This window comes from Xiphophorus couchianus, chromosome 4 (assembly GCF_001444195.1).
Source record: "Xiphophorus couchianus chromosome 4, X_couchianus-1.0, whole genome shotgun sequence".
NCBI lineage: Eukaryota > Metazoa > Chordata > Actinopteri > Cyprinodontiformes > Poeciliidae > Xiphophorus > Xiphophorus couchianus.
Window position 1 is genome coordinate 26,655,230 of NC_040231.1, and position 20,723 is coordinate 26,675,952.

General features: G+C 40.9%; 1 protein-coding gene across 15 annotated transcripts in view; it reads left to right on the forward strand.

Moving 5' to 3' along the window:
• The window catches only part of neo1a (neogenin 1a), a 204,398-nt gene that overhangs the window by 77,256 nt on the left and 106,419 nt on the right, over positions 1 to 20,723 (forward strand). The gene's annotated exons all lie outside the window — the stretch shown is intronic.

The window sequence follows — 20,723 nt, forward strand, 5'->3', positions numbered from 1 at the left end:
ACTGGACAGCAGTGAATCTGACACATCATTACATTTCAGTTTATTGGCTCTCACTTTTTCTGGCACTAATGAGTCACTATATTTGAATTAGAGATTAAATTGAACTAAGGCAGACCATCCAAAGGAATGAATACTAGCATAGACTTAATGTATTGACATTTTATGGGCCATTACTCTAAACTGCACCACTTTGCATGACAGCAATTTAAATGAAGAGAATTGTAAAACACTTGGTGAAGATGGAAAACGTGCTAACGTTGAGCTAATGTCGCATCTACTGCATGCAATTTGATAGACACATTTGTAGTCCGTAGATGGTGTGTGGTGCTTAGTCTTGCTGCATTTAATGCTGGTTCCTTAAGATTTTTAGGAAAACAAATGTGTAAATTTACTATAAATTTTTATGAAAGGCACTGCAGTTGAACTTTAAATATCATGGTCAATCAATATCTGAATTGATCTGAAACGTAGAAACATTGCTATAGAGCTGGACACAACAGATAATACATCTGCTAGAAGATTAAATACAGAGAATATTCACTGAATTCCGATCCGGAACCGCACAGCATTCTGGGGGATGTAGGCAGCTGCTCAAATTCTCACGGCCAATCAGGCAAGGTTGGTGGCATCAACTAACTTACCCACTCGCTCTTTGGTTACCTAGCAACAACCGTTTTAGTGACGCAGCAACAGTGTCAGGTCGTGTCTCATGACTACTTAAAAATAATAATAAAAATTTTAAAAAACAACAGTGTGGAGTGAAAACTGTGCATTAAAAAGGAAAGATCACACCATCAGTGTGGCTGTGTTTAAAACAAAAACACCTGATCAATAATTATCTATATTGACTGATATGAAAAGCTTATGCCGTGAAAGGTTTTTCAGCCATATTGTCCAGCCCTACGCTGCAGCTTTAATGCATCCATTACTAAATAATCTCTAGAATGTTTACCACTGCACGGCTATGGGATAAACGTGTTCTCGCACAGCGGCTATAAATACACAACTGCTCTTTCTGGGAATTTTTTTTCTTCTTCTTCTTCTTCCTCTCAAACCATTTATTTTATCTTTAATAAATTCCCTCACCTTGCAGGAGCTCAAATGCGTTTCCTCACTGGATAAATGCTTGTCAAAGGCTCTGTTTTTCTCATTGCTTCTCCCACACCGTGACCTCGCTCGGCTTGGGAACAGCCGGTGACGTCGGGATTATTAGGTGTTTTGAGTCAACTCATGCCCTGAAATTCAATTTGGAGCTGGAGGAGGACCCAGAATGCGCTTACAGTGAGCTTCCTGCTCCAGCAGGTTTAAGACACCCGAGAGAGGCCTCTTGTTGACAGTGAGGTTGTATATTATGTGCTTCTCAGACACTGAACCCCTGAGAGAAGTTATTGCTTCGACTGTGATTGTTTTGTCTTTTTATGGCTGTCTGAAGCCTAAGTTAATAAGGCCTTGTGTTAGGACTGAAGACATTGAAACAGAAGGAGTTTGTTTTATTGCTTTAGTCGTTTAAATCTTATTTCAGGTTATCACCGTTCTTTTTACGACTCACTTTGGGCATAAATGTAATTAATTCATGTTTTTAATGATTTAATTGAACTTCTGGAGGAGGGCTGACCAAACAACCCCAAGGATTGTTTGGAAACAGGAGTTAGGATGTGCAATACTGAATATATGGTTGATTTTCTGTCATCCGATCAGAATCAAAATTACACATAGAGGCACACAAATGTTCAAAAACCCCCACTTATATTTGGTGAAATGTCTCTTTGTACATACTTTTTCTAGCCATCACTAAGCATTTAGCATAATTGTAGCTTGACATTGATAGTGAGGACTCACTCTTCTTGGCAGAATCCTATAAAGGTAATTTAAACTTACATTTATTTTTTGAAATTAAGGCATTTATACAGTAGTGTCTTAAATAAGTTTGTCTCAAATACATTAGTCACAGGTCTTAAATTTTGTTGTGGCAGAACTATTTAATCTTGTATGTTCTCATAACAAGCTGCTAATGCTAATACTTCCTTGCTAGCTACTTGCTTGCTAGTACTGCTGTTTGTCTTCACATTTGCACTTTAAAATATTTTGAAGTGCCAAGCGTTCTTCATGGCTACAGGCAGAGGTTTGAGTCTCGCACAGACATCTTCACTCACTGCATTTTGTAGCTTGAGACAGTGAAATGTACCGTTAACCAGCTGCTCATCCGTTCTGCGTTCTGCTCACTCTGCTAGCGTTTTGCGTCTATTAGGGTACGCGTAAACTTAAGAGAACGACTTTCGTCTTCACCGCTGGCTCACTTATGTTGCCAACAGCAGCTAAAAGCCTTGAATTTGAGTTAGTGAGACCTGCTAAATCACATATGGTTTTATTTTCTTTATCCATTCCCAACCCAATTTGGAAATAACTATCCTGTTATTTCACTCGTTTAACATTTGATTTCAGCTGAATTTGAGGATAGACCTTCTCTTAAATCATCTCATTCACTTTGTGCAGTGCTCCAGTACCACTGGAGTATCACCACAGCATAATGCGGGCGCTACCATGCCTGACAGTTGCTGCATTGTCCTTTGGGTTGAAAACACTACTTTGACGCTTCAAAACAAACTTTTTATTGTATAATCATTCTACAATGATTCAAAGAAATCCTCAAAAAGCCCCTGATAATCATGGCATGATTCAAGGTCAAGATTAGCACAGGTGAATTGTTATACCTGACATGGAGGTGAATTATCAGTCCGCTTTGTAAACTTGATAATGTTCCTACATTGGTGAGGGGGCTTCACTGAAAAGTACAACAGTTTGTTGCAGATGATGTCGTCGCATTGTGACAGCAGTGATTAGTCCCCTAGGTGAGCCGGGCTCTGTTCAATAATCTATTCAATAATCTATTTCCAGATTTTCCCTGCCAAGCACAGTGGGCGGATACAGCAGCAGCGTTTCAAACTATTTTATCACTCTTGAGTTTCACTCCAGCTGTGTGTTGTTCTATTTATGAATAATGAATTAGAACTGTGAATACCCACTCGCTTGAAAACAAATCCTGTTTTTTTTTCTTATTTATAAAGTTGACAAATTTTGCATCAAGAACAGTCCTGAATTACATCTTTTGTTGCTGCGGGAGGCATTGTCTCTGTACCTGTGTGTGTTGCAAGGCGCTTTGCAACACAGGAGGAGTCACTTTGGTCGCTTGAAGTTTCCATTCAATCGTTTTTTGTAAACATTTTCAGTAACAGTAAATTAAAATTGATGAGGAAGTAGGGATGCAGCGATATTAAAATTTGGACCAATATCAATATCCGATATTAATACTGCTGTTATGACGGGTAACTGGTATTTACCAATACATATGTCCCAAGACTTTCGACACTATCTAAATGCGACCACACTGCCTACATTGCTTTTCTGCTCTAAACACTCCCATAGTATGGCCCACCCCCTTAATAGGAGCCGTATGGACTTAAAGTTTTATCACGATATTTGGCTGTACTATTGTGATAACGATAAAAGTGACAATATCAGTTATTAGACCTTTTTGAACAAAGTGTGTGTCTGTGACTATAGTGTCCTATAGTTCCACAAACACAAATAATGGCTTTGAAAAGCATAAAATAATGTCTTGTGCTTCTTCAGGATACTAGTCACATAAGGAAATATGATTTGAATCACTGAACTAAATGCATGTGGTAGCTGTATTTTCAAATGTTTTGGTATTTATTGATGCTTTCATTGAACAAACAGTGGAGAAAATGGTAAAACTATCAATCCTGACAATAAGGACAGTTTTGGGTTTTTTTTTTTAAACATCATTCTTTGGAATTTATTCTGCCAACAATAAATCAAAATTCTTATAAGAAATTGATCACAATAAATGATAAATGATACGATAAATGCCCGCCCTTAGTGAGCACACCACAGAACCCATGAACCAAAAGTGTCCCTTTGTGTCCTTGTGCGCAAACAAAAGCAAGCGGTTCATCTTGACAAGACTCCACCAGCAGCCACCAGGATTTGAAGAGCTAATTTGAAGCTTTCCATGCCTTGAACATTCATGAGAGACTTCAGCTGGAGTTTGTCTCCGCCTGTTATTCTTACAGCAACAGAGTGGATGCGTTTGTTTGGTCTGCTGTGCAAATCATACCTGTTCTCCCAGCTGGCTGGCGTGCAGTGCAAAGGAGAACTGTTCCAGTTCCTGTTCCTGAGAAGCGCTCTGCTTTCAGGCGGCACAACAGCCATTGGGGGATCTGTTCTGGTCAGCAATGATGGGATGTTGGATTCAATCAATTTCCGTTTGAACCGTGCGGCAGGTGAAATCTGTCAGCTATTATAGGCGCGCTTGTATTTACGCTGGCTTCCTTTCCCAATAAAAATTCATGGACCTAAAGCTGTCGGCTGCTATGCACAAGGACATCAAGTGTCGAAGCAGACGAGGGGCTGATGCGTTTACTCTTCTGCTTGCACACATAAGCGCTGATACGGCGATATGTCTCCGGCCTGTTGGCAGGTGGCCAATAAAAAGGTTAATTGCAGTGTAGAGAGAGCAGGCCATTAGGCCACCATCAGACCCTGGACCGATGGCGCAGGCCGGGGCGGAGTGGGCGTGACCTCCCAGATGTAATGACAGAGGGAGTCATGGATGGTTGGCGTGGAGCAGATCTGACAAATACCAGGGATTGATTGCCGGGAGACGTAAGGCTCATTCCTCCTTCGCTTCCACACATGAGTGCCGTCAGTGCACCCACTCACCTTTGCCTTTCCTTTTACTCGTACAGAACCCAAAACAAGCTGGATAGACAAAGCCAAAATAAAAATCGTTCAAAGTCGGGTTATAAATGGCTCATCCTCTCCAGAAGAAAATGTGGGACAGTTTTTCCCATTTGTTTTGGTATGTAAATTGGGATTTAACAGGATAAAATTCAGCTTCGTAAAAAGCAAACCTTTGCATTCGGTGCACATGACTTGAATACATCACTGTTGGTGTTAACTTTCAGATTTAACTTGGAATTAACTTTTATAAAAACTGGTTTTTATTAGTTAAAACTGTCACTATTTTGTGACAGTATAGTATGAGAGAGATAATCGTTGAAAAGATTGATCTTCTCCAATTCCTTTTGGAGCTACTACTGCTCTTTGACGAAATGTACGACTCCTCACCAAAAGCAACCAATCAGATGAAGGATGAGAGTTTTAGTGCCGTCAATCAACCTCCTGTTCTTGCTGCCGAATGTGCTAGTGGTGGAGAAACAACTTATTGTTGCAGGAAAACCTTTTGTCCACTGTCATCGGTGACCATGCTAACTAGTTAGAGCATAGACACACTTTGCTGTCTGCATCGTAGCAGAGAACAAGGATGGGATGAGCAGCTCCACATGAAGAGATGATTGAAAGCGCTAATACCCGCCTCATGCTTCTGATGGGTTGATTCTAGTTAGCACTGGGAGAGAGCTACTGGCTCCACCGTGACCGCTTGAATCAGAATCCAAGGAAAGTTGTTCAACAACAACATGGAGAGCAAACATTAAGACACAGCAAAATTAGGTCTGATTGTGCGCTTTGAAGAAGTGTTCACGAGTGGCGAACATTCACAGCAACCAGTCGAATGGAAAACGTCAAACATAGATCCCTACCTGTTTGAGTTATGGACACAACCATTATCCTCATCGCTGCTTGTTCCGGCCACTGCACCCATACGCCCATCCATCATGGCTCATGGATCATCAGAGTCAGAAAACATGAAATGGCTGAAGTCCATGCAGACGGAGCGCTCCCTTTCAATGCCCTCCATCGCGTTTTCAGATTAGCATTTCTCATCTAGATTTGGCACACTGTGACTTAAAATTAGCTTGTGTCAGGACATTTCATTCCAGGGTTAACAAACTGGAAGCAAAGTTTATTATGACCTAATAGTGTGGCTCTGTCAGGCTGTAGAAAATCAAACCAGCACCAGGACTGCTCTAAAGGAGGAACCTCGTAGTGAAAGGAAAAGCACATAGATGTCACTATTTGTACATACTTATATACTTGGATACATTTATGTATGTCCTTTCTATTGTGGTTTTGATATATTAAATTAACAGCAGTTACTCCAGTCGCCATTAGTATCCAAAGTAGAACCAATATTAAGAAACTTGAGGCACTATTGAAGCTGTTGCATTTAGTTTTTTCTTTTTTATATATATATATATTTTTTATTGACTTCCAACAACATATAGTCACAACATCAAAATTCCAACACCAGTACTTGAGAACAAAAGACATGTAGACCTGTGCATTATAATAAACAAAATAGTGCTACAGCTCTACATCCAGAATAAACAGCAGAATGCAAAAGTAGAAAAAACTAGTAAAAAATGTAAAGAAATTAACAAAAATACACAAACTAAAAGCATCATATTAAATAATGGGAGTCTAATCTAAGAGAGTGCTTTATCAAGGTGGTTTTATCAAGTTTGGTCTTTAAAAATAAAATCAGCTCTTCCGAGTTCCACGTAGTCTACCCAACTTTGCCACCATAGACACAATTGTTTGGTCTTGTGATTGAGAGAGGTTGTTATTCTTTTCCCATTTTATACATGTTAAATATTACATCCACCCAGTCATGTAGGGTTGATTTATTCTGTTATAATCAGTTCTTACAATGTTCTTTTGGCTTTCTGTTAATGAAATGGTATTTACTACTTCTTTTTTAAACTTCTCGAGGTATAAATACATGAGCTTGACCTCCAAAGGAATGTCTGACTTGACAATATTTTGTAAGACATTATTTATCCTTTTCCAGTAATCTTTTATACCTGGGCAGTCACAAAAAACATAAAAGTTAGCATTTTCATTTTCGCATTTTATGAAACAAGTAGGAGGATCGCCATCATAGTGGCTTTCCTGAGCAGGTGTGTTGAAGAATCTCACAAGGTTTTTCCACCCAAATTTCTCCCGTTGTAGTGATTTGTTATACGTCCTCCTTGCTATTGCCCATTTCTAATCTTGTTAAAGCCGTCGTATTTTCAATCCCCTTTCTCAGAATGCAGAAACATTTTAAAATATTGGTAATTAGGGCATATTATTTTCCTAATTGCTCAGCTTTGAAGCCTGACCTCTGTGCATGCTAGACGTCTTTGCACCTTGTGCTAGCTCCCGTTGTGTCCAGTCTGTGTGTTTTCAGCCTGTGTGCCCAGTCGGATGCCGTGGAAACGCAGGGAGGTTGAGATGAAAGAGAATGGGAGTGTGGCCTCGTCGGTGCACAGCTTTATGTATTCAGTTTGCGTCTGTGCAAGGGAAAGGAGGAGGGAAAGGGGGAAATTACAGGGCAGGGGACGAGGAGCGGTGTGCAGCGGCGTTTCACCGGGACACGGAGCGAGACAGGAGTAATGAGAATCCCAGTCCGAAACGTCTGCTGCCGTTCTCCCACGCCGCCGTTACCCCCCACCACCAACACGCTCGAGGTGAGCGCCCCCTCCGCCTCGCTGCCGCTTAACGCGGGAAACCCCCCGCATGATGAAAACGGAGAATTAGTATACTCTCCACTTATCTCGAAGTCTCGGGTTTGTGACCTCTCGGCGTACTCTCAAATAATTCAGCCTTTTTTATTTTTTGTTGCTGGGTTTTTTTCCTCCCTTCTTTGTCCTGCTTTTCCTTATGTCCTCAAAAAAAAAATTTGAATCAAATAAAAATATAAAAGCTGCGGCATAAAAAGACAACAAAAGCCACAGGTCATTTCGCAGTAATGTAACGCTTCACTGAGATCTAATTTCTTCCTCCCCTCAGTAGTAGAAATAGAGTAGTAAACTGGTCACCACGCTCTTCATGTGTCATGCGTGTCACCTTATATTTAAGCATGCTCATCCTTTGATAGAGTCGGACGCTCTTTGGAGGATTTAGGGGTGTCGGCAGATTCTTTAATCCCTTTTTTGATGTATTTTAATCCGCTTCTGACTGGGGAAGGGGAGCATTATAACCCCACCAACATGCTGGTTTGAAATATGCTGCTGCATGGATAGCCCTTTGTGATGTTGTTCCTCACGTTTTGTTCAGACATGAGTAGATATATTAAATCAGAGTGTATTTTAAAAAAACAAATAATACATATACAACATATAGAATGAAGTATAAAGATAATGTTAAAGGATTTTTGTATATTTCTCTATTGATGTTCCTGTTGTTTTGCGGATTAGCTAAATTGGCATTTTTTATGAAGTACATATAATCATGTCCTTTCTTATTTTGGACATTTTTGATGTGGGACCAAAGATGCAGTTTGCTTTTAAACTTAACCTGAGGTTAGGCTTGGGTGCCAACCATTTCTGATGCTCTTAAAACTTATTGCCAGCTGGATTTAGCTGCTGTCTGACTTGAATTTTGCATATAATTTTAGTGCGTTTATAATTCTATTTAAAGGCGGCGCTGTGATGACTTCTTGTTGTCTCGCTAACCTTTTTCACAAAACTGTTCCATCAAAAACGTACAAATAAGGAACATAGAAAGTTGAACATAAGTGTTTGATAATTCCCATTCTATAAAGGGTAAAGGGCGGCTAAAGACTGACAAAAGTCTCGGATGTGATTAGAAAAAAGTTCCGTGTTTAGACTAGGTTTAAATCCGCTGTAGTTGTTATTCTAGGCCACTGGATGGCGCTGTTATTTTAGCATGTGGTCATGTGTGATTTGGTCAGTAGAAGAAATTGATGGCTGACTTGTGTAAGGGGTTCGTATATCACACTGGTTCATGGACATGACAATCTGTGAGACCGCATAGCTGCAAAATTTACCCAAACTGTTGTGGACTAACGTCCCACATCACGTCATGCATCAGTTCTTACCACTAACACTCACTAAGGTCACAACGGGTCACTGGATTTCATGGTAACACCAAAAGAGAACACTAACTAATGTGTTTTGCCCCTTTCAAATGGGAAATGCCATTTACTTTGTGTTCAACACTCTGTATAAACCCCACTGATTTTCATGCTACGCTTCCTTTGGTTCCACAATACCAGCTTCATTTCTGAAAGCCCACGTGTGTTGGGAATCACCCGCTTGATTGGTGATTTCTGAACGGCCAGAGGCTCTACTTTGTCGAACTGCTTAATTAAAGAGGACGGAGTGACCTTAGGAACAAGGCAGCATAAAGGCTTGAAGCTGAGATGCCAATGAAAGTAGCCAGGAGCTCTTTCATTGGAGATATTAACGTATTTTTACTGAGCTGTATCAGTGAACAGGTTAATAATTTTTGTATTTTTAACCAGTATTAAATATCATTTATGATTATGGGCCAAGACACTACATCGATAAGCTCATCTGACCCACATTGGGGGTGGGAGTTACTGCCTGTTGAGGTAAATGAACCCAAAATAAGAGTTGCTAGAAAATTAGTCCAGGTAGACTTGGCTCTCTAAAGTACTTGGAAAAGCACAACACATCTTCAACACTAATCATGTATTCATTCCATGATTCTGGCAATCAAAACGCAAATACTCCAAGAGAATGCATATAAAGAGCGTCTCTGGTTTAATATGCAACAGGCAGCAGGACTGGGGAAGGTTTTATTAAAATATTACTCGAGTTGAACAGCATTTTAAGCAGTTGCAGAGTCCGTGTTTTTCTCAAACATAAGCAGACACTCAAAGCAGTAAGAATTGCATCCTTTATCTTCGCTTAAAAAAAAAAAAAAAACTCCCAACAAACGGCGTTATCTCCGTGTAATAAATTCTACTGTCACAGACTCGGCTAAAGCCGCTGAGTTGTTTTGTTATTTCAGTGGTGTTGCAGCACACATGGAATATTGGAAAGTCATTTAGTGATTCACATCACTGAAATATCATCACTAATGGTTATGTTTTCCTCCTGACGTGAGTTGGTCTCTTGACCTTTAGCGCGTGATTTAAGATGGCGTTGGCGGCATTGTGGCTTTATTTGGAGAGGCCATTGACAGAAATTTGACTCTCGTGTTTTACGTTCTTTAGATTAAGATTGTTTCCAGTTGTGACTTTGATCTTTGAGCGGTACAGACTGAAAGCTGGGATAAAACACCTTTTTAATGAAAAATGACCTGGTGATATAAACAGTTGAGTACAGTTTGGAGGGCTAGCCAGCCGAAGACGCTTGTTCTCCACTCATCTCGTGTTTCTACCAGAGGAGCACAGCTCGTTTTCTTGTTCAGCCATGTCCTCCTCTCTGTATCATTTCTCCCACTAAATTACCCTGTTGTCCTCTCTCTTTAACTCTTCACACTGCCTCCCCCCCTGCGGGCCTCCATTGTCCCTCTGTTATGCTTTCTTTCTTTCCTCCCTCTGCTGACGACTATAGTGTAACCACTGCTACACACACACACACATTTGTATTTCTAACCATATTAGGACTTTGTATTGACTCCCATTCATTTTAGTAACTGCGTTTATGCATAATCCCTAGCCATTGCTAGTCTATTCCTAACCTTAATTAAAGTTTAATTCACAACTTACCCCTGAACCTAACCCATAACCCTAAACAATAGGGTCCACCATATTGGAACCAGGCTTTGGTCCCCATAAGGCCCATCAGTCGTCAGAAGGTTAGTAAATATGCCAGAAATGGTCCGAAGTCGTATGGCTAAACAAGTACACACACACACACACAAACACACACACACGTTCCAAATAAGATTTTTCTGGTTTGGTAATTTATGGAGAAGAAAGTAGGAAAAATAAGTAGAAGAAAAAGAGCAGAAAAATATATATCTTCAATTTATTCCTGTCACATTGTCTAAATTTTTAGTCTGTCCATCTATCATCCATCCATCTCTCTGACCGCTAGTTCATATATCAACTGGGTTCATATATCAAACCTTCTGTCATTGAGTCCATCCATCCATCCGACTGCTAGTTTTTTTGTCCGTTCACTGTAAAACCGTCCGTTATTCAGTTGATCCATCGATTCATCCAACCTCCATTTCTGCCAGGCAATAAGTAAGCCAAGTATTCATAAATGAAAAGGAAAACAACTATCTAATAACTCTTGATGTTATGAATGCCACATTGAGTAATTGCTGTTTAGTCTGCAATCTGTAGGCTTTGAGACAATCTCGCAGTGCTTGCTGAGTGGCATTGATCTTTTTGACAACAACCGACCTCAGAAGCACACACTCGCTGAGTTGCTGCATTACTGGAACTATTATTTGAGTGAAATATCTAATCCTGTTGCTCAGCTGTGCACAAATCATTGCATTATACTTGTTAAGATGTGTGGCAACAGAAATAACTCCCATAATAGGCTGCCGTAATCATGCCCAATTTGAGTGATTACAGAAAAGAGGATCTGAGCCTGTTCAAAGAAGCTGAGCTTTGTAGACACTTTCTGCTGTAATTGTTTGCTGCGGCTGTTGTCTCCAAATGCACGCACTTTCATTTGCCAATATGTATTAGACTGCTTTCAGTTCTTCGGTACACTTTCAACAAGGCGTCTGAAATTGTTCTCAGAGATTCTTGTCCGCATTGACGGGAAAGCTTCATGCAGTCGCAGCAGATTGTTCGACTGCACAGCCACGATGTTGATCTCCCATTCCACCGCATCCCGAAGGCGCTCTTTTGGATTGAGTTATGCTCAATGTAGAACCCTCTGGTGTACAGCGAACAGATAGAGATGATTTGAGCTTATGATTTATCCAATCTTCTCTAGCATCAACACAGTATTTTTTTTCTCAACAGAACTACGTCTTTCTTTACGTTTTTCAGACCATTCTTTGTAAATGACAGACAGTTGTGTGTGAAAATCCCGGAAGATCAGAAGTTTCTGAAATGTATGCCACATTCAAGTAACATAAACCTTTTTTCTCTAGTCTCTATATTTTTTTTATTTTCCTGACCATAATTTCCAGTTTGAACTTCAGCAAATGTTCTTGACCATCTTTAGATGTCTAAATGCATCAAGTTTTAGACATTTACCATGTCATTGGTTAATTTGCTAGTTTGCGTTAACAATAGGGGTGCACTGATAAATCAAGAAATCGATCTTATCTACTGATCTTGTCTACCTCCGCAACGGTTTTGAAATGAGTTTCTCTGCTGTGAGAGAGGACTGACTGACAGACTGCCCACCAGATCATTTCTGCATGTCTGCAGTTAAAAATAATCACCCAAATATTACCAACTTACAGACTTTGTTGCTACATTTCTACAAAAAGATCCATATCGACCAAAATTGGGAGTTGGGAAATAAAACTGTTGAGCCAGATAACTGGAATCGGTGCATCCGTAGTTAACAATTTACTAAGCGTACCACTGTAAATGGTGAAATTTAATTGGATGATAAGATCTCAACATGTTATGCTAGCTTCCAAGCTACTTGCCTTAAGGCAGGCGTTATTGTAGTAGGGCCTGGCCCTCAGTGCAACATTCAGGTGGAACAACTAATCTCTTAAGAGTAATTAGGTGTTGCCTCATGCCTGAGTGGTGGAATAATCATCATCACGGATAGTCCTTAGTGGAAATCATGGATCAGTGACCTGGTTTCCCTTCACTTTGATTACATCTACTAGGAAGAAACTGTAAAAAAATAAAAATAAATAAAAAAGCAGGACAGGAACTGAAATCTTCATATTCTGAAAGGAAAACAGCAGACATGTTTGAATGAATCAAAAGTTGTGTTTTCAGTTGTACCAGATGAGTCCGCGGAGGACACGGAGAGAAAGAATGATGGAAAGTAATTCTTGGTTTAATGTGGGACTTTATGGAAACATCCATCCTACTTCTTTCCCCCTCCCCTGTGGTGGATGGCAGTAGGAACAGGGTGTCGGCAGGGAGCCTATCTGGACGCAGGTAGATGACAGCTTCCATTTTCCGAGTATTCACAGACTGATTAGGTCCTCTGGGTAGGTGGAGAGGCTGATGGAGGCGGCTCTATCTCTTCTCTCCAGACACCTCAGTCCCTGATGTGTGTTAAGGGGTGTGCGTGCGTGTGTGAGCGTGGGAATTTACTCCTATGCAGATTAATTGTCTTTTGGTCTAATAGATTTTTAATCGTGTTTGTCGCTTGTCGTCTGTCAGCATCTGAGCTGCTCAGATAACTGCAAAATTTTGAGCTTCGCCACAAGCTGAGATGATCGTATCTGGACTGTAACAGCAGATATTGTTCGTACAACACAATCAATTGCTGATAAGCTGTGATTCTTCTCCAACGGGTTCTTTGGCTCTTTGAAACAGTCCCTGAAAAGTTTTTCCCATGATCAAGTTTCACCGTGGTGGATGGTACACTGTAACTGAATATTTTAGTACCCTCGTTTTTAGCAGTATGGTTATTAATGCATGAATGCAACTGTATGTTTCCTTATGATAATGAGTATTTATTGTACTGTTATTTATTGTGATTAATTTCTTGGAAGAATTTAGATCTTATTGTTGTGTTTAAAACCTCTCAATGTTATCCATGTTGTTAGGATTGTTAGTTTTGCTTATTTTCTTCACTGTTTTTTCAATGAAAGTATAAATAATTATCAAATTTGAAAATATGTTCAGTTTAGTGACAAAATCACACTCCTTTATGTGACTGTTGTCCTAAAGAAGCGTATTAGAAATGAGTGTTTTTAAAAAGCAATATTTGTATTTGTCGGATTATGATTGCTCTGTCATGCAGCCAGAACAATAGAATTACCTAAAAAAGAAGGAATACATAGTTTTTATCATGAAAGAGTGATAATTTGGGCTTGTGCATAAGCCACAGAGACTGGAGCCCGACCTGTATTGGATCACTAACAAGACAATGATCCCCAAATCAAGCTGCAAATCTGTTATGAGATGCAGGAAAAAGAAAAGATTCAAGGTGATGCATTGGTCTAACGCCGTACAATGTTGACTCATTCAAAGCTGTGTTAATTGTTAGCACTGTCACCTTCCAGCAAAGGTTGGAATCCTGGTTGGGGTCTGTCTGTATGGAGTCTCCATGTTCTCCCCATGTTTGTGTCAGTTCTCACTGGGTACTTTGTCAATCACCAAACATATCTGTTAGGTTAATTGGTCTCTCTAATTTGGCTGTGTGTGTGTGTGTGTGTGTGTGTGTGCATGGTTGTGTGTCCTGCGTGTCTCTGTGCTGCCCTGTGATGGACTGGGGACATGTCCAGGGTGTCCCCCGCCTCTCGCCCAGTGACCCTCGGCAACCCTGCTAGGACAAGCAGCTTCAAACAATGGCGAGATGGACGGATTCATTTTCCCATGACTGTACACACAATCCAGTCATTCCACTGTGGTCTGACTCAATCCAAACCAGTTTGGTTTTGATTCAGATGCACATATTGTTGCATATGTATCTGCAAAGAGTTTTTCGGTGTTGATGGAGTTTCTGGAAATGCCTGCCAGGATTCACAATCCGAATTCTTCACCACAAAGAAGCCAAATTTAGAATCTCAGATCAAAGCATTGCTTCCAATCAAGCCCAGGCACCCTGTTCAGCCTCGTTCCGCAGTACTCTGCTGCAGCAGCTGTGTGCTAATGAGAGTTATTATTGACTGCTGCAGTCAGCAAATGAAGATAAACTTTCCTAATGACTTCCCAACACTCTCTTGACTCCTGCATGTGAAGCTGAACGTCATCTCCCGGCCGTGTTCCCAATGTGTGTGCGCGCGCACGGGGCTCACTGATCAAGGCTTTACACGCATCGTCAGAGATTTACTTTAAATGGTCCCATTATAATTCTGGACCTTACAGAAGGAATTTAGGTGTTGCTAAGAATCTGGCTGCTGGCGTGACGTGCTAATCAGATTGAATGTTTTGTCTCGCAGCCATCTGTTCTGAAATGTCTGCTTGTACGTGATTAGCATAATTGCGGCATGCCACGCATTTCGGATGTGCCCATCATCTGGTAAACCTTGGATCATGTGTCAGTGACTCTGACTGTTTTTGATGTATTTCCCAAATCTAATGTGAGGGTATAAATTCCGGATCGCACACTTAAAGATTGCACTTTCTACACCCGTCAGTTTGAATATGCAATTATACATCAACACTTTGCCTCTGAGGTGCTATTACGGGACGACGAGGCAGATTTTTGAAATCAATCATTCAGCTGCTAAATGATTGCATCACGTCCAAGTCTAAAATCGCCCATGTCACTTCCAATCTAAAAGACCTCTATTCACAGTCTTGTGGCTTCAACAGATGGCTTGAAGAAGTGTTTTCCCTGAAGAAAGTGGGCGTGGTGTTTAAGGCCAGGTAGAAAAATGTCACTCGAAAACTGGGTTAAAAGCTTCATTCGGAGCTGTGGAACGGCGCAGAGACCAATCCATCACTTCAGCAGCCGTCTCTTAATCTGCATTTTTGAGAGTATTCTGTCCGTCTTCTTCTCCTTGATTAAAATTCACCGTCTCTGTCCCGCTCCTTACATGCAGAGACACCCACAGTCCTCATCGTCCTTTAGTCTACGAGCGCTCATCCAGGTCTCTGTGTAGGAGTTAGTTTCAGGGTTTTCATATGAAAACGTCCCTTACTTTCAAAGGTAAATTGGGCTTCACAGCGCTTTTGAACCCAAAAAGAGTTGACTCTCACAAATTCCCCCTCCCTCTCTCTATCTCTCTTTTTTTTTCCTCTTCCATGCCTCGGGGGAATCCTTTGAAACGCACCTTCAGTCATCAGACACAGAGCAGAGACCAGACTTTTATTCCAGACTGACACAGTGCTGTCAGAGTTTTTACATTCAAGGTGACTCCTCTTGTGCCCTGCCCTTGAAAAGATTTCATCTGTTTTTGGCCATGTGTCCGGTTTGGATCCGGTTTTACTTTCAATTTGTGCCACTTTAAGGGCCTTAAATGTATTCACAACATTTATGACTGAACGACGACTAACATCAGTCCATTTTATTGGAATTTGATTTATATAACTCGCAGAAAGTTCAACCATTGACAGATTTTTTTTCTAAAGCATTATTAAAGTATTTGAACAAAATGCAACTTGAGAAACTGAAGTACCTAGCATAGTGTATCAATGCTACTTGATACACTATTAACTGTGATGGACTGGGGACATGTCCAGGGTGTCCCTCTATTTGCAAAACAGCCTGTCCAGAAACTGTATTTATTTTCTTGTCCCTTATTGGCTATACCCCAAAAAGCAGAGATAAGGACAACAGTGGATGTTAGCTTCTGCAGTATTGCAAAGGCTGTTTCCAGTTTAAGTATTAATGCACATTAAGGTATAATTGGTGTTTGAACTATCAAAATAAGAAGTTATAAGCATTTCTAGAGGTGGTCTGAAATTTTCACAGATTTTAGCAAGTAGTTAACACTTGCTAATATTGGGGTTTCACTCTATAGACCTCATTAGTTTGTAATTTAATCTCAGTATTAATCCATCTGTTCTGTGAAGGTCTTTGAGGTTTTATGGAGAGCAATAGGGAACAGAGTTTGGTAAAATCGGAAACCTACCAAGATGTATCTGCTCACCTAAACTGACAGGGTAAGCAAAGAGAGCACTGATTAGAGAAGCAGCCAGAAAGCTCCTTGTTGCTTTGGAGGAGGAGCAGAAATCCACTGCTCAGGTGCAAGAATCGGTTGACGGACTTGCATTGAAAATACGGTCTTAAAAATTGATGCTCACAGTTGCCATCCACCCAATCAGACTGGGCTTGTCCTGTTTTCCAAACAGGGAAGAGGCAAAAGTTTCAGATTTGTCTTCCGGTGGAGATGCCTCATAAAAGCTGCAGCTGTGATTGAAGGTTAACTTACTTTTAGATTTAAAGAAAATATATCACGTTATTCTCCTTCTACTTTACCATCAGTGATCTATAAGATAAAATCCCACTCAGTACACTGAAGATGCGTGAATTGCAACGTGTGAGTAAAATCGTGTGACTATGGGTAGATTCTATTAGCTCTCCATGTAAATAAAACATGTGTGAAGTGTTTATTTTACTTCCCTTGGCTGGTGCTGAGGGTGCAGAAATATGGTGCGTTTCATTGCGCGCAATGCACCGAGAGAACTCCTCGCCTTGGGCGCAGATGGAGAGCACCGAAGAAAGCAAAGTGTGAAGTGCTCAGCTGGTGAGCATCTTGGTTTCTTATGCTTCGGAGACCAACATTATTTATGGATCGACTTATTTTGCAGCATTCCACAATTGCTGAGGGGTGGTCTGGCTTGCGTCTGAAAGGGGTCCCGATCAAGTTTCGAAGGGTGTTTCGCTTCGGTTCCACTCAGTCTGCATATTTCCCGCTTCACCAGGTTTTACTGCCTTAAAAATGCTGTTTTTATGTTTTTCATATCTATAACAAACATTTGAGTTCATCTTAATCGACAGTCTTTCTTCATCCTCACTTGGAGGTGATGTGAAGAAGAGAAAAAGGAATCATGGTTGTTTAGTATTCCTCTGTGGCAGAGGGGAATACAAAAGGTGAGATTTAATAGCGACTGGAACGTGCCCTGGAATAAAGGCTGTTGGCTGGGAGCTGTCAGATCCTGTTCAGACCTGCTCGCGCACCACCTCCATCTTAATGCGCACGGGCATGACGTGTGATGCAGACAGGAGTTGTAGGAACGCAGACGAAGTGTGAAAGGAAGAAAAAAGAAAGTGTGAAAGCAAGGAAGTGATAGGTTGTTTGCATGAGCAGTTCAGACTTACGTTGTGTGTGTGTGTGTGTGTGTGTGTGTGTGTGTGTGTGTGTGTGTGTGTGTGTGTACGCGTGCATCCTCCTCTTCTTGCCCTGAACTCTGCATGCAATGGCCCCGGGGAGCGGGTGCAGACATCCTCTTTTCCTTCACCGCCGTCACAGGCCTGTTGATCGGCGGCTGAAAGCTGTTACGGTGTCAGATTCGCTGGGATGTTGACGTAGGATTTCGGAGGCTTTCGACCGACTGAGCTGAGCCTGATGGGGCTTGATGGATGATTAATAAAGAATAAAGGCTTGCGGTGGTGAAGTGGAAGTCTCCCCCCTGCTGATCACATCAATGTGTGGCATTATGAGAGTAGCTTTTCTTACAGTAGATTGCATCCTGTTGTATCAGAGGTCAGCGATCTGCATCCTCTCTGTTTTCACACGCACCGTAGTTACAAGAGGTCTGCAGCAACGTGTTCTTTTCCAACGAGTAGCTACAATTTTGTGCTTTAACCCTCCCCTTTGAGTGCTACAATTTAGCTCCCAGATATCAATTTAATTTCTATTTATTGTTGGTGGAAACAAGGCAAGCTCAGATTCAGACAAAGCATTTCAATATCGAGGATATTCACCAATAAGGCCCAGTTTTCTTCATGCTATAACCTGTTGGTGAGGCATCAAGTGAATATTTTGTCCTTGGTTTCTGAGTTGGATTGGGGAAAAACAGGCAAGCATAAGGATCTGTAGGAGTTTGACAAATTGGGATGGCTAGACAGCACATCCACAACTGCAATTTCTGTGGGGTTACACAGTCTGCTGAGGTTAGGATCTATTGACGGTGATCTAAGGAAGGAGCAGTGGGGAACTGACAGCAGGGTTATGGGTGGCCGAGTCTCAGGCGGTGCATGTGGGGAGCGAAGGCTTGGCCTGTGTAGTCCAACAGACCCATTTGCACAGATTGCTGAATAAGGTAATGCTGCTTCTGTTAGGAAGGTGTCAAAAAATGCATCTCGGTTCGTTGGCTATACAGCTGCTTAGCCGCAGGCCTTGTCAGTATGCCCATACCGACTTGTGTCTACTATAGAAGTGCCAACATTGCTTCTGTCAGCATCAAACCTGGCCTGAAAATCAAAGCATGCTCTGAGAAAAATGGTGGTTGGTGTTTCAACATGTCACAGCGAAGGCTGGTGTTTTCTTGCAGACGGGTTGAACATGAACAGCCGTGTTTGTTCTCATCATCAAGGAATCATGAAAGTCTTGCAGACAGGAGGGTTTGAACTTTGACTGTCAAACAAGGCCTGGTCCGATAGATCATGTTTTCTTTGACATAACGTGGTTGTCCATTATCCAGGGAACATGTAGCACCAGGATACATTATGGGAAGATGGTAAGTCAGTAGAGAATGTGTGATGCTTTGAACAATGTTCAATGTTCACTTACCTAAGTGTTGTAGACCATACACAGTAGGGATGCACTCATATGAACATTTGGACCGGTAACGATATTAATATTACTGTTATGTCCGATAACCGTACTGATATTATATATATTTTAGCACCCTTTCAATATCGTAAAAAGACATTTCTTTTACTCAGCTATACATTATTCTGTACTGCATTGTTATCAACGTTGTGTTTCTTTGGTCACATGACCAAACTAATCCAACAAGATCAACCTACTCCCCCTCCGCAAACACAAATGGCAAAAAGATTGAAATCAGCATCGACTGGTAATATCGGCCCAGGTTTACTTTTCATACAGATACAATAAGTTAAAAAATGTCCAACGTTGGCTGATACCAATATTTTGTGTGTTCCTAATATACAACCTTCTGAATGCACACTAGCACAAAGCAAACATGGTTTAGCAATGGTTTGAGGAGCAATGGCAGTGACTGTGAAATGTGGACTTGACCCCTTAATTGTTCACACACTTTCAGCCGGTCTACTGGAGTCAATGCACCGTCACACTGTTAGACTTGTGTTGATAATGTTGTACCTAATTTTTTGGATGTATAATACTCTTTTAATGATAGATTTACATGCAATTATAAATCATGATTTTCAGGGTCAGGGCCACATTTCAGTCTGGCATCTGGATGATTAAGATTTTCTTTTCACTGATTCTTACTTCAACTCTTATTAGGCCACGTACTTAATATTATGGAGAAATCCAAGTCCGGCCCTCCCGACTTCACACATTTTGACCCAAACAAGACAAAAGAAACAAAGGATCATGAACAAACAGCGACTGGAGCAAATTAACTTCTGCTCTGCGATCAAATGTTAATTAACAGTTAGTAATTAACTGCATGAACACAAGTTTTTGAAGTTGTTCCTGAAAGGAATTATTCCGAATTTTCTGCCTAATTGCTTTAATTATGAGCACATGACAAATGTTTTAGCTATAATTAAGTTGCTTCAGACACCCATTTGTCACCGGATTTTTTTATTAAATGCAATCCCTAAACATCCTGGATAAATAAAGTTTCCTTGTAGGAGCTGAGTTTTGAAGTAAAGAGAACATAAAATCTGTCTCTTAGTTTTCTCTTCATGTATTATCCATTTTATATTTAATGATTGGCTCTCTTCAGGTTCAAAGAGCAGTGTCTAAACCAGATCTTAGGTGCTTTTAAGTCCCTTTGTGGCGACTCAGAGTTCGATCAGTCTCACTGTGATTACCACAGGAAGTATAATTGTATCTTTAATAATTGTTGTGTATTTTATTGGTTGATTATGATTCAACCAGAGGGTCAGGACTCTTGGCTATTGAGAAATTATTGCTTCCTGGAGGTTTGGACTCTGTTGAGGTTTTAAATTTGACCCAGACGCTAACATTTGCCTGTGACATATGTACTGCACCAGTTCTACGCTATGAGACTTATTGGAAATTGCCTGCGCTGTAAACAGTCATCCTCCAATGCGAAAAGAGAAGTGTGGAGCCAAGTGAGGCGGCCATTAAGGTTCAATGTTTGGAAGCGTGACCTATCACTTCCTCGGCTGTCATTATTAAAACTACAGGCAAACTACAATTCTAAAGAAGCGCAGAAAATCGCCGTTATCGTTCACTACTTCTGTTTGCCGAATGTCCCCATTGAACTTCTACCTGGGAATCCAATTCAATGGTAAATAGCCAAGACTGTGCTGAAGCAAAATAATAATGGAGCAGAATTGTTCAGGAAGGCA